The sequence below is a fragment of the Sorex fumeus genome, unplaced genomic scaffold, assembly GCF_029834395.1.
Source record: "Sorex fumeus unplaced genomic scaffold, SorFum_2.1 ptg000007l, whole genome shotgun sequence".
Taxonomy (NCBI): domain Eukaryota; kingdom Metazoa; phylum Chordata; class Mammalia; order Eulipotyphla; family Soricidae; genus Sorex; species Sorex fumeus.
This window is the reverse complement of record NW_026606064.1, coordinates 43967259-43978212: the sequence shown is the minus strand read 5'-3', so window position 1 is coordinate 43978212 and position 10954 is coordinate 43967259. Positions and strand designations below refer to the sequence as shown.

The following is a 10954-nucleotide window of genomic DNA, read 5'->3' as shown; positions in this document are numbered from 1 at the left end:
CCTGAAGGTCTTCCTGGGAGTCGTGTGTCTGCGCGCGCGTGTGTGTGCGTGCGCCTGCTACCTGCCTGCGGAGGGGAGGTGTTCCCAGACGAGAGGCTGAGCGGCCACCACCCCTCCTCAGGTCAGGGAGCTGGGGATGTGCTGAGGGCGGCCCCAGGAGCCTGCAGAGGAAGCGGGCGGCGCGCCAAGGCAAGGCGACAGGCTCCTTCCCGCGAAGCCAGGCTCGGCGGCCGGGCCTAGGTGCCCGCCGCAGGCCACGAGGCCGCCAGGGAAACCCAGAACTTCCCGCCTCAGGAACTACTGCCCCCGTTCCCGGCTCCGGCGGACCGGGGTGGGGTGGGGTGGGGTGGGGTGGGGGTGTTCTCGCGAGAGGAGAGGGGGCACAGGGCACCGCGGGTTTGGGGGGCGCGGGGAAGCGTGAGGAAGAGGGCCGGGCAGGCGGGAGAGCTGAGGCGACGGGCAGGGCCGGGGACACGGGGAAGCCGCTCCCGCCAGTCGCCGAGAGCCAGCCCCTGACGTCAGGAGTTTTCCTCAAAGTCAACAACAAGCCCCGCGGCGGCGGCGGCGGCGGCGGCGGCGAGCGAACGGCGGCGGCTGCGGCCGGGAGAGGGAGGAAAGAGGGGGCGGGGAGGCGGCGGCGGCGGCGGCGGGGTCCTCCCGGTTAGGCGCGGCTCGGGAGTGGAGGCCGCAGCCCCCGGACCCTCGCGGGCTGAGCCGCGCCGGCGTCACCCTGCCTCCCCCCTCCCCCCGGCGCCGCGGGCTTTTCTGGTGCTGAATTGACTTTGTAGCCGATATCCGATTCCCATGTAGTCCCCGCCTCCTTCTCCCCCCCGCGCCGCCGCCGCCGCCGCCGCCGCCGCCCTCCCGGCTCGCTCCCCCCCTCCCGCCGCCGCCGCCGCCGCCGCCGCCTCCCGCTTCAGCTCGCGGCCCGGCCCGGCCGGCTCCCTCCCCACCCTCCCCAGCAGCCCTTCGCCTGCCCTTCCGCCGGCCGCATCAGGCTCTAGGGGGGCCAGAGGCTCTGCGGGGTGGGGGGAGGACAGGAGGGGAGGAGGAGGGAGGGGGACCCCCGAGTCGCCCCCTCTCCTCCCCCCGCCCCCCCCCAGCTCCATCCTCCGCCGCCGCCCGAGCAGCTGCGGGGCCGCCGCCGCCGCCTTTGCAGGTAACAAGCCGCCGCCCCCTCCTCTCGCCACCCTCCCCGTCTCGCCCGCGCTCCCTCCGGCCCTGGGCCCCGACCCTGCCTCCCGGCCCCTCTCGGGCAGGGCAGGGCGGGGTGGGGTGGGGTGAGTTGGGGGCGTCGGGGTTGTCACCGTGCCGGGGACGTGGGCGGGGGCCGGGTCAATGGAGGCTTCGGGTGTAGGTGTGGAGGAAGTGGGATGCCCGGCGCGGCTGACACCGGCACCCCCTCACTTTCCGGGGGAAGCTGGGGGCCGGCGGTGCGCTGGGGGCCGGCGGAGGGTGTTCCCGGCCTAGCGGTACGGTCCGTGTCGGGGCTGCCCCGGCCCTGGCGCCTCCAGTCTGCGCAACTCTCTCCCCTCTTCTTACCGCTCCCGATCCGCGCCACGGGACGTGAGGAGGGGGCGCCCGCCTCGACCCGGGGTGGCGGCGAGGTTATATAATGCGTGGAGCGCCCGTGTCAGTGTGTTTGGGTTGGGGGAAGGGGGCTGTCTGCCGCGCGCGGTGGAGCTGGGGCTGTCTGAGCGCTTGGGGTGGGGCGGGGGCAGTGAAGGCGAGGATGCACCGGCGTCCCTGGGGGTCTCCTTCGCACCTCCACTCTATCCCGCAGCCCTCACCCGAGAAAAGACGGCACCCGAGGGCCGGGGTGTGTGTAGCGGGGGGCGGGGGGTGGGGAGGTGGGTAACGTGCTTCTGTGTTTTTAATAGTAGTGGGTTTTTGATCCGCTTGGGAGTTGTGTGCCAAGAATAGAAATGTGCGGAAGATGATGCGTTTGGCGGATCCAGTGATGCTGTCGCTGCTGGCGGCACCGGTGGCGGCGGCGGCTCTGGCTGCAAGTAAACAAACCGTCTCTTCCCCCACCTCCTCCTCCTGCGCAGCGGTCTGCATCGGCCATGATGCTGGTAGTGCACTTCAGAGCCTAAAGTTGAAGCCTAGCCCGACTCCTAAGCGGGATCAACCCCTGCTTGGGATTTCTAGGCACCTACAATCTCTTTGGGGCCAGATTGTAAATACCGAAAATAATCTGTTCATTGAAGCAAGCAGAAGAGATGCTTATCTATCAGGCTAGGATGCCCACTTTGCCTTCACATTAAACTTAAGAAAACAAGACCAACTCCAATTCACCAATGTGGTAACTGGTTGAAACTAGTTTGTGATTGGTTACATTTCCAAATAGAAATTCAGCGTGAAACTTACGGATCCATTGATTAATTTCTAGTATTAAGAAAATGTTCACACTTTAGTTCATTATGAAGTTAAAGGATGCGAAATAATGACTATTTACAATTAATACATTGCCAGATGTCTCAAATCATCAATTTCGATGTGTGCTCCATATTAAACAAAAGTTGGTCAAATGTTTTAATTGACCAGATCACTAGATAATCATCGGTGGTGTTTGGTGGCGGGTGGGAAACTTAGTAGAGTCTACATTAAGAAACAATGGGAAAAGTAAAATGTTGAAAAATCCAATAAAGATGAAACAAAATGAAAATCAGTCTAAGAACTCGAGTTCCATTGCGTGTCTGTGTGTATAAAGATTCCAGGAGTTGGTGGACTAAAACATGAATGAATGAATGCACAATTATATGTAAGATAGGACTGTGATTTCTCTTTTTTTGCCAATACATAGTCTTAGCTTTGAAACTTTACCAAGGGAATTAAATTTGAAGGTCTGCTTTTTTGTTTTTCTTACTAGGGTTAATCCCAACACCTTAGTCTTTAATATAATTTTAAAGTGACGGGAGCATATAGAACACATGAATCAGCATTGAAATTTAGATGAATGTAGATATTTAGTTTTATGTTTGGGAAATTTACGTTTAAAAAAAAACTTAAACAATATTTCAAATGTAATGTGTAGTCTAAAGTAGTTTTTGCAAAATTTATAAAACTTGATTTTGTCTCTTATCTCTGGGTAATGATTATTTTAATGAATTGCTTTCTAATTTAAAATAAATTTTCAGTTTGACTTTGAGTAAATTGTATGTTGAGTTCCAAAACTCTTCTTTGAACTTTGTGTAATTTTATAGCTGTACATTCTATTTAAGATTTCACTAATTTCAGCGGATGTTAGTGTGTGAACTGGGTGCTAAGGACTAGACTGATTAAACTATTTCAGTATATACATTTCATCCAGGAGACCATTCTTTTTAGGAAGATTGTTTTCAGAATCATTGACAATAAAGGTGCATTGGTTAAACAATATGGGACAAATGAACTGAGCATTGAATCCTTGTGTATTTAAGGAATTAAAAAAAAACCCTAGCATTTGGGGCTGCTGTTTGCCTTGCACAGAGACTGACCCTGTTCGATTCCTGTCATGCCATATGGTCCCCAGAGCACCACCAGAAGTGATTGAGCACAGCTGAGTGTAGCCCCCAAACAAGAATCTAGTTGTTGATTGAAATATTTGAGGGATGTCATACAGAATGATGGAAAATTCCAGCGATTTTGTTTTTTTCAAAATAACTTTCACAAATTCATTTTATGGAAGGTTAAAATTTACTTAAACTGCTTATTTTTGAGAAATATAGCTATACTCTCTTAGTTGTTTTACCTTTTAGTTAAAGAATTCACCCTTGGGAAGATAAGGCAATTATTGTTAATGACTTGATAATTGGATTTTTACCTTGATTTGATAGGATCTTATTTTTATAGTGTGATTAAGATTCAAGCATTAAAAATTTAATCTTAAGCTATTTAGATTTGAATTACATAAGATGCAATACAGAGAAACAATTTTTATATTGTTTTGACCAAGTCAGTTTTATAATATTAAAATTTTTTAGCTGACATATGCAGATCATTTTTTTACATTTATAGTAAAATAGTGAAATCATTTGAAGTATTGTTCTTGACCCCAGGTTTCAGAGTTTATCAGTATTCTAATTGGGTTCAGCATGTGTTGTAATAATAGTCCTGAATTACGTGATATTACCTTAGATACATTATTATCAAAATCTTTAACATGTGATAGAACTAGATTCAATTTAGAGTTAATGTCATGTGCTTGTGTTATGTTTGCCCTTTACTCATACAAATTCATTTAGTTTTCATAACAATTCCAGCTCCAGTTTTGAAAGTGATTTTCACATGAGAAATTACTTTGACACTATAAAAATCCATTTCATTTTGATGTTCTTAATTTTGATATTTTCTTTTAGTGTTTTTTTTTAACATGTTTTATTATTAGGTTTCAATTAAGCAGTGCTGAAATCTTTAGACTGTAGTACAATGCTCCTCACAGAAATTAAATTAACATTAATAATGTTCAAATTTGTTGCTTAATAAGCCTCAGGTAGTAATTTTATTGTAGCACTAGAAACTTTTAGCAAACTTTTTTGTTTTGTTTTTGGGCTATATCCAGTTGCTCATGACCTACTGCTGGCTCTATATTGAGGGGATCACTTCTAATGGGCTTGGGGGACCATATATGGTGTCCTGGATTCAACTTGGGTCGCCTAAAGCAAGTCGAGCACTCTACCTGCTGCACTATCACTCAGGGCCCACTTATAGCAAATTTTACGTAAACAAGAGTCTTGCCAGGTTGTCTTCTGTAGTCTATAAAATAAATTCTTGGCCTATACATTTGCTTTTTAGATTTTAGTTAGGTTTATAACCAATTAGCATAATTTGTTTTCTGAATGGGTGTTTATTTACAATATTCAAGGGAAAAGTAAAAACATAAAAAAGAAGTAAAAACATTAATAGAAGAAATCTCTAGATGCCTTTTAACTTGAGAATTTTTCTCTGCTATATTAAAAGCCCCTGTCTTTATGAGATTGTGGATTGCAGGGGGAGAATGGAGGGGTTTAGAGTGGAATAATGCTTGAATATTTTATCCTGCTATCAACTTGTGTGCATAGGGTCTTTGTATAATTAGGATGCTATTTCTATATAGGGATATCATCTATAATAAGTATATACTCAACAGATTTGAAGTTGAAGAATCATCAGTATTAGTTCTGGAAGTGTGTTAGAGCTACAATTTTATTTTTATGGTTGAGGAATTGGTGGCGTAGAGAATTAATAGACTGTATAGTATCTTGGTGGAAGAGCTGGAAACATCTCTTGGCCTATCCAGTGCTTTTTCTAATTCACTATTGCAGTGAACTTTGTGTAGGATTCATATCTGCCTGTTAACTTGGTTTCAGTATCTGTCAAGCTGATTCTTGGCATTTGGTGGACCATGTACTGACTTATTGTGTGTTTGGACAAATTTTTTCCACTTCATTATCAAGGAAATGTCAAAGGCAAATTTTAGAATAATTTCTTACCTGTACCAAATATGTAAAGAAATTCTTTTATAAAATTAAAATTATTTATTTTTTATTGAATCATAAATTATAAAGTTATAAGGATATTTTTGTGAGTTTCAAACATATATTGGTCTAACACCAGTCCCTTCACTAATTCCCACTACCTTGCACCAATGTCCTCAGTTTCCCTCCAGTCCTTCAATCCTATCTCTGTGGCAGGCACTTTTCCCCTTCCCCAATTGGTAGATCAGTCTGTCTGTGTGGTAGGAGTAATTTTTCCATAGCAGGTTTTGTAGATTAGGTGAGCCTGTAAGTATTTTCTTAGTATTTCAAATGAGAATATTATGTGTCCTCCACAATAAATTCACTGTTGGAGAATAATGGCTATGTACCTGAAATGCTACTTAGATGCCTTAAATAAGGGTTAGGAAAAGAGGGGATGTGGCCTATGTTTTTGTATCTATTTAGATGTTTGTAAAGTTGATTTTTAAGATGGGACAGACAAATTGTGTAAGTTCAAATTTTGGTGCTTATTCAGGTATTTTCCCATAGTGTAAAACTCAGTAAAGGTATCTGTAGTTTTAAAACAGCCCACAAAGTGCATTGTGATTGTATTACGAAAAGCGGAAAGGTATCCACAATGTATAGCTTTTTCATTTCAGTGGGTTAACAACTCTGGTTTAGTTATCTGATGTGAAAAGCAAGTGTCCTTGCATTTTCCTTCCATTTTATCATTTTTCTATTCTTGAATCCTTGAAAAGTTTTAAATATCCTCATTCATGTAACATATTGGTTTGTGAATTCAGAAATATGATAGAATTGTATTATGGTTATCCTTGACCATTATAACCTATGCTTCAAATGAGAACACTTCCTCATTATTGTGCTAGCACAATCTATTTTTCTGACCATGGTCCTCATTCAAACTTGTTTCCTTCCTGTGGCTCCCATCTTACCTGTTGACCTCAAGTTTTATGTGATGACACCCCATTTACATGATATTCACCTGTGACCCTCTGGAATATCCTGGGGCCATATGACCTCTGGTTGAGAGATGCTGGGCTTGTGTATCTAAAATTAATTTTAAAATGTGTGGGTAGATTGAGTATATACTATGTAGTATATGTAGTATTGCAGCTAAATTTATAGTTTAGAGAAAGTTATAGGATGGTATTACGGCTTTTAACTTAATAGGTGGGATATTATAGGGAATTATTCACCTATTTGTTCTTGTTCATGAAAACAGAATATACCTTCTAGTTTTATCAACATACTTTAGTCTTTGTATAATTTGTTTTATGATGCCATGCTTAATTAAATTTCAAATTTATTTTTAAGTGGTTTACTGGAAAATAATTTGATATAAAATGTTCATAACGTTCACAAATATTAATTTATAGTTGAGAATTTACATTATGTTCTCTAGAAAAAAAGTACATCAGATTGATGGATGTCAATTCATTCTTTTTACTTTTTACTTGTCACTCTCCTGTCATGATACTGGGAGAAGTGATGTCATAAGTCGCAATTTTTCTGGGTGGGTTCAATAGCTACTACACAGTTTGTTTTTAGAGTCAAATGATTTGTATAAATCACTTTGATAACATTTATAGGCTTGGAAAGATTTTTGAATGCTTTATTTCACTTTCCTATTTTATATAGTCCATGTTATGGAGTAGATAATAGAGATTTATTGGCTGACTAAATGCATATTACATATTGTTTTTTGAGTAATATTTTAAAAAGATGTTTGAAGAATAATTTCCTCCAAACATTAAATGGCTATTTGACATAGTCAGAATCTTTAAAAAAAATTCTTAAATATGAAAAGAAAAATAGGCATTATTTCTTCCTTTTACTCCCATAATGGATACTTTTGGGTAATGTTGATGTTTGATTTATATAATATTTGAAGTGACCATTTCAAATTGCTAGTTCTTAAAATTAATAGAAGCCTATAGGAAATATGTTCTAATAAATAAGGAATGAATATTTGTTATGCTTTTAATTATCCTTACATATGGAGGTAATTTCATTCAAAAAAATTTTTCATTTTTTCCCAACTTTGCCTTTACGGTAGCTTAATACTAATCTCTCTGTTGACTTACCTTATTAGTTTGCTTACTCTGTTCTTTATTATCTAAACTGTATCATTCATCTTCTCATTTATTTATTTTGTATTTGTTAAGCATCTTTTATGTGCCAGACATACTAGGATTGCTTTACTAAATTATAGTGCTATTGCATGACCTAAAATATATGAAATGTCATTAAGTTGTATGGTAACGTTTAGTTTACTTTTCTTGTTTTTTGGGCCACACATGGCAATCTCAGGCCTTACTCCTGACAAGTTTACGGGGGGACCATCTGTTATGCTGGGGATCCAACCTAGGTAACTGTGTGTAAGGCAAGCATCTTACCTCTGTACTATCTCTCTCACCCTTAAAATGACATTTAAATGCAGTGATTATTATCAGAGTCTGAAGTAATTTTGTATAAAGTTAATTTTGGGTAAATTCTAAGGTGAATTTGCCAAGATTTTTGTGTGAAAAAATAATTCTATTTTGGGGGGTTTGGGTGGGCACCTGGCGGTGCTCAGGGTTTATTCCTGGCTCTGCACTCAGGAATCACTCCTGGCATGCTCAGGGGACTATGTGCACTGGGGATTTAAGTAGGTCAGCCAAGTGCAGGGCAAGTGCCCTACCCACTGTACTCTCTCACTGACCGGAGTGTGAAAAATTAGATTTTACAGTAATGAAGTGTTTAAAGAAGTAGGCTTGAAAGAATACATCAAATTTTGGATAATAAACATTTTAAGAAAAGTTTGGAATGTAGGAGGAGGTGAAATTTACTATACTGGGAAGCATATTTGGCGTCCTAAAATCCAGCTCATCATTTTGCAGATCACTGTTTTTAGTAACATGAAAGACTTGAGTAGGAATGTGTAAGAAGATGAATTAGTACAAGAGCATTAACTACTGTAGGAAAATTATTTTGTTTACTGCTTAAGAATCAATAGCATTTATTTTTTTACACAAAGGTCTGCCTTTATTTCTATCCAAATGATCATAACAAAGTATTTGGTAACTTATTATAAAGCAAAACTGATTTGGGTAATGTGAATATTATGATTTATTGTTTTGTATAAAAGAAGTACTGCAAGTGGGAAGAGTACAAGTGGGAAGAGTATGTTCTGATTTTGTTCTTGGGTCTTCTATCAAGTGATGTGTGACCTTGGGCAAGTTACTTTAATTGTGATCATTTTGTATCTTTAGGCTATAAAATGCTTCTAGTCTTAAGTTTCTAAGAATGAAATGTATACTAGTGTTCTTCATGAGTGTGTAATATAAATTATTTTAATAGGAAAGTAGATTAAAATTTTTGTTATTGTATACTTTTTCTTGTTACAGATTGTTGATTTCTAATCTCTAATGTTTCCAACCCAAACTGTTAAGATAAGACTTTTCTTTTACTTAGTTTGTAGTTTCAGATAGAGAATGTCTTTAATACATGTGAAATCCTTTGCTAGTGTATTGTTGAAGAAATCTGCTTTGCAGCTCTTCTGAAAACACCATTTTGTGATAGTGTTCCCAGAACTTTAGTTTCCTTATAATATGTATTGTAAACATTAATTCTTTCAGTTACCTAGAGCTATATTTTTTTGTAGCAAGTTAGGCATGTTGAGATCCTTAGGAAGTTACATAGATCACATTGAAGTGTTTGGATTAATTACTGGTGTAATGGATCTTGTTTTGAATTGTTTGTTTTCTATGATTGTTTTTCATGTCTTTTTGAATATATACTACTAAGGGGGAAAACTTCGTATATCAGAATGTTTGCTTTATAAATACAGTTGATTAATTTATCTTATTTTAAAATTTCTCATTTTTGACATTTCTTAGTTTTCTATGAATCATATTTTGGAAAATACACTGAGAGTATAGTATCCAACAGTAGTAGACTAGAATGATTTTGAGTCTGTTCTTTGCTCCCTCTCCCCACCATGTACTGCCTTCAGCCCTATGGCACATGAAAGGTTGGCCTTTTTTTCAGTCACATCAGCCTTGTCAGACTTTCTTAGAAGGACAACGTTAGTCATAATTCCTGGTTGCTCAGTGGTTAGGGAAATCAATTCTGATAGGCACTATTTAGCAAAATCCAGTTGGAGAAAACTGTGTCATAACATAGTTCATCCATTCACTTTTTTTCTAGTTATTTAAAAATGTGTGTCTGTTTTTGAACCACACAACATCAGTGTACATGAACCACATTTTTTTTCAGGCCCCTTTATGTGGCAGTAGGGCTGGAGCGATAGCAACAGCGTAGGGCGTTTGCCTTGCACACAGCCAACATGGCCGACCCGAGTTCGATTCCTCCGCCCTTCTTGGAGAGCCCGACAAGCTACCGAGAGTATCTTGCCCGCACGGCAGAGCCTGGCAAGCTCCCCGTGACGAATTCGATATGTCAAACACAGTAACAACAAAGTCTTCAATGGAGACGTTACTGGGCCCGCTCGAGCAAATCGATGATCAACGGGAGGGCCTTTTTACCTTTTATGTGGCAGCACTTTAACTCAAGTTTTCCTTGACTTTTTCATTTTTAATTAAGTTGAGAAGGACAGTAAGAAATAGCATTGTAAAGCTCATTGCTATGTGTGTGTATATATACATATATATCCTCACAGTCACGGTCCTCCCATTGTTCATCGATTTGCTCGAGCGGGACCAGTAACGTCTCCATTTTTTTGAGATTTGTTGTTACTGTATCTGGCATATTGAACAGCTACACCTGGCAGTATGTGTTGTGGGGTGCAAGTAGGGGGTCTGGGGAGGGTATGTAATACTTCAGAGCAAACCCTGGGCCTTATGTATACATACTGGAAACACATTTCTGAACTATGTGAAGATAATTTTGAGGACATGACACTGTAAGATGCCTTATAAAGATTCATTTAAATTCCACACTTTTGTCCCAGGAAGAACTGAGTATTTTTGGCTTTGGGCCACATCTGACTGTGATCAGGTTTTACTTCTGTGTCCTCAGAAATGACTGTTGGCAGCATTTGAGGGACTGTAGCATGCAAAGCTATCTTTCTGGCCCCCTAAATTTTTTTCTTTCAAATTGGAAAAATGATGCTCTTAAGTATTGAAATACTGTTTTCCCTAATTTACATTGCTTTGAGAAAACCTGTTGCTTAAACTGTAAATTTGTTACAAGTTTTCCACAAATATTTTGGCTTTTATTTTGGAAGCAGGAGCTCCCAAGCAGTGTTCAAGAGGTCTGAGCCCCTTTGGTATGCTTGGTCAACAGGGTCAGCAGTTTCAGTGTAAGATCCAGAGGATGCAGTGTTGCCCTAGTCCTGGGATGTTGGGTCTACTCCAGTTACTGCAGAGATGCTAGGGATCACCCGGGCCACAGATGGTGTGGTCAGATACATTCTAGGCATCTTGGTAGTATACTTTCTCCCAGCCTATTTGGCTTCTTTTTATCTTAAAGCTGTATAGTTTTGTAGTGAAGAA

At 41.4% G+C, this 10954-nt stretch overlaps 1 protein-coding gene across 3 annotated transcripts in view; it reads left to right on the top strand.

Annotated features, from left to right (window-relative positions):
* Positions 1–869: 869 nt before the first annotated feature.
* Positions 870–10954, top strand: part of AKT3 (AKT serine/threonine kinase 3) — a 349070-nt gene continuing 338985 nt past the window's right edge. For 2 of the 3 annotated variants that reach the window (XM_056107291.1, XM_056107275.1), the window contains exon 1: positions 1021–1159. The gene's annotated coding sequence lies outside the window, so the exon portion shown is untranslated. Of the gene's footprint in view, positions 1160–10954 lie in introns of all 3 variants that reach the window. The other variant, XM_056107283.1, reaches the window with a different exon arrangement.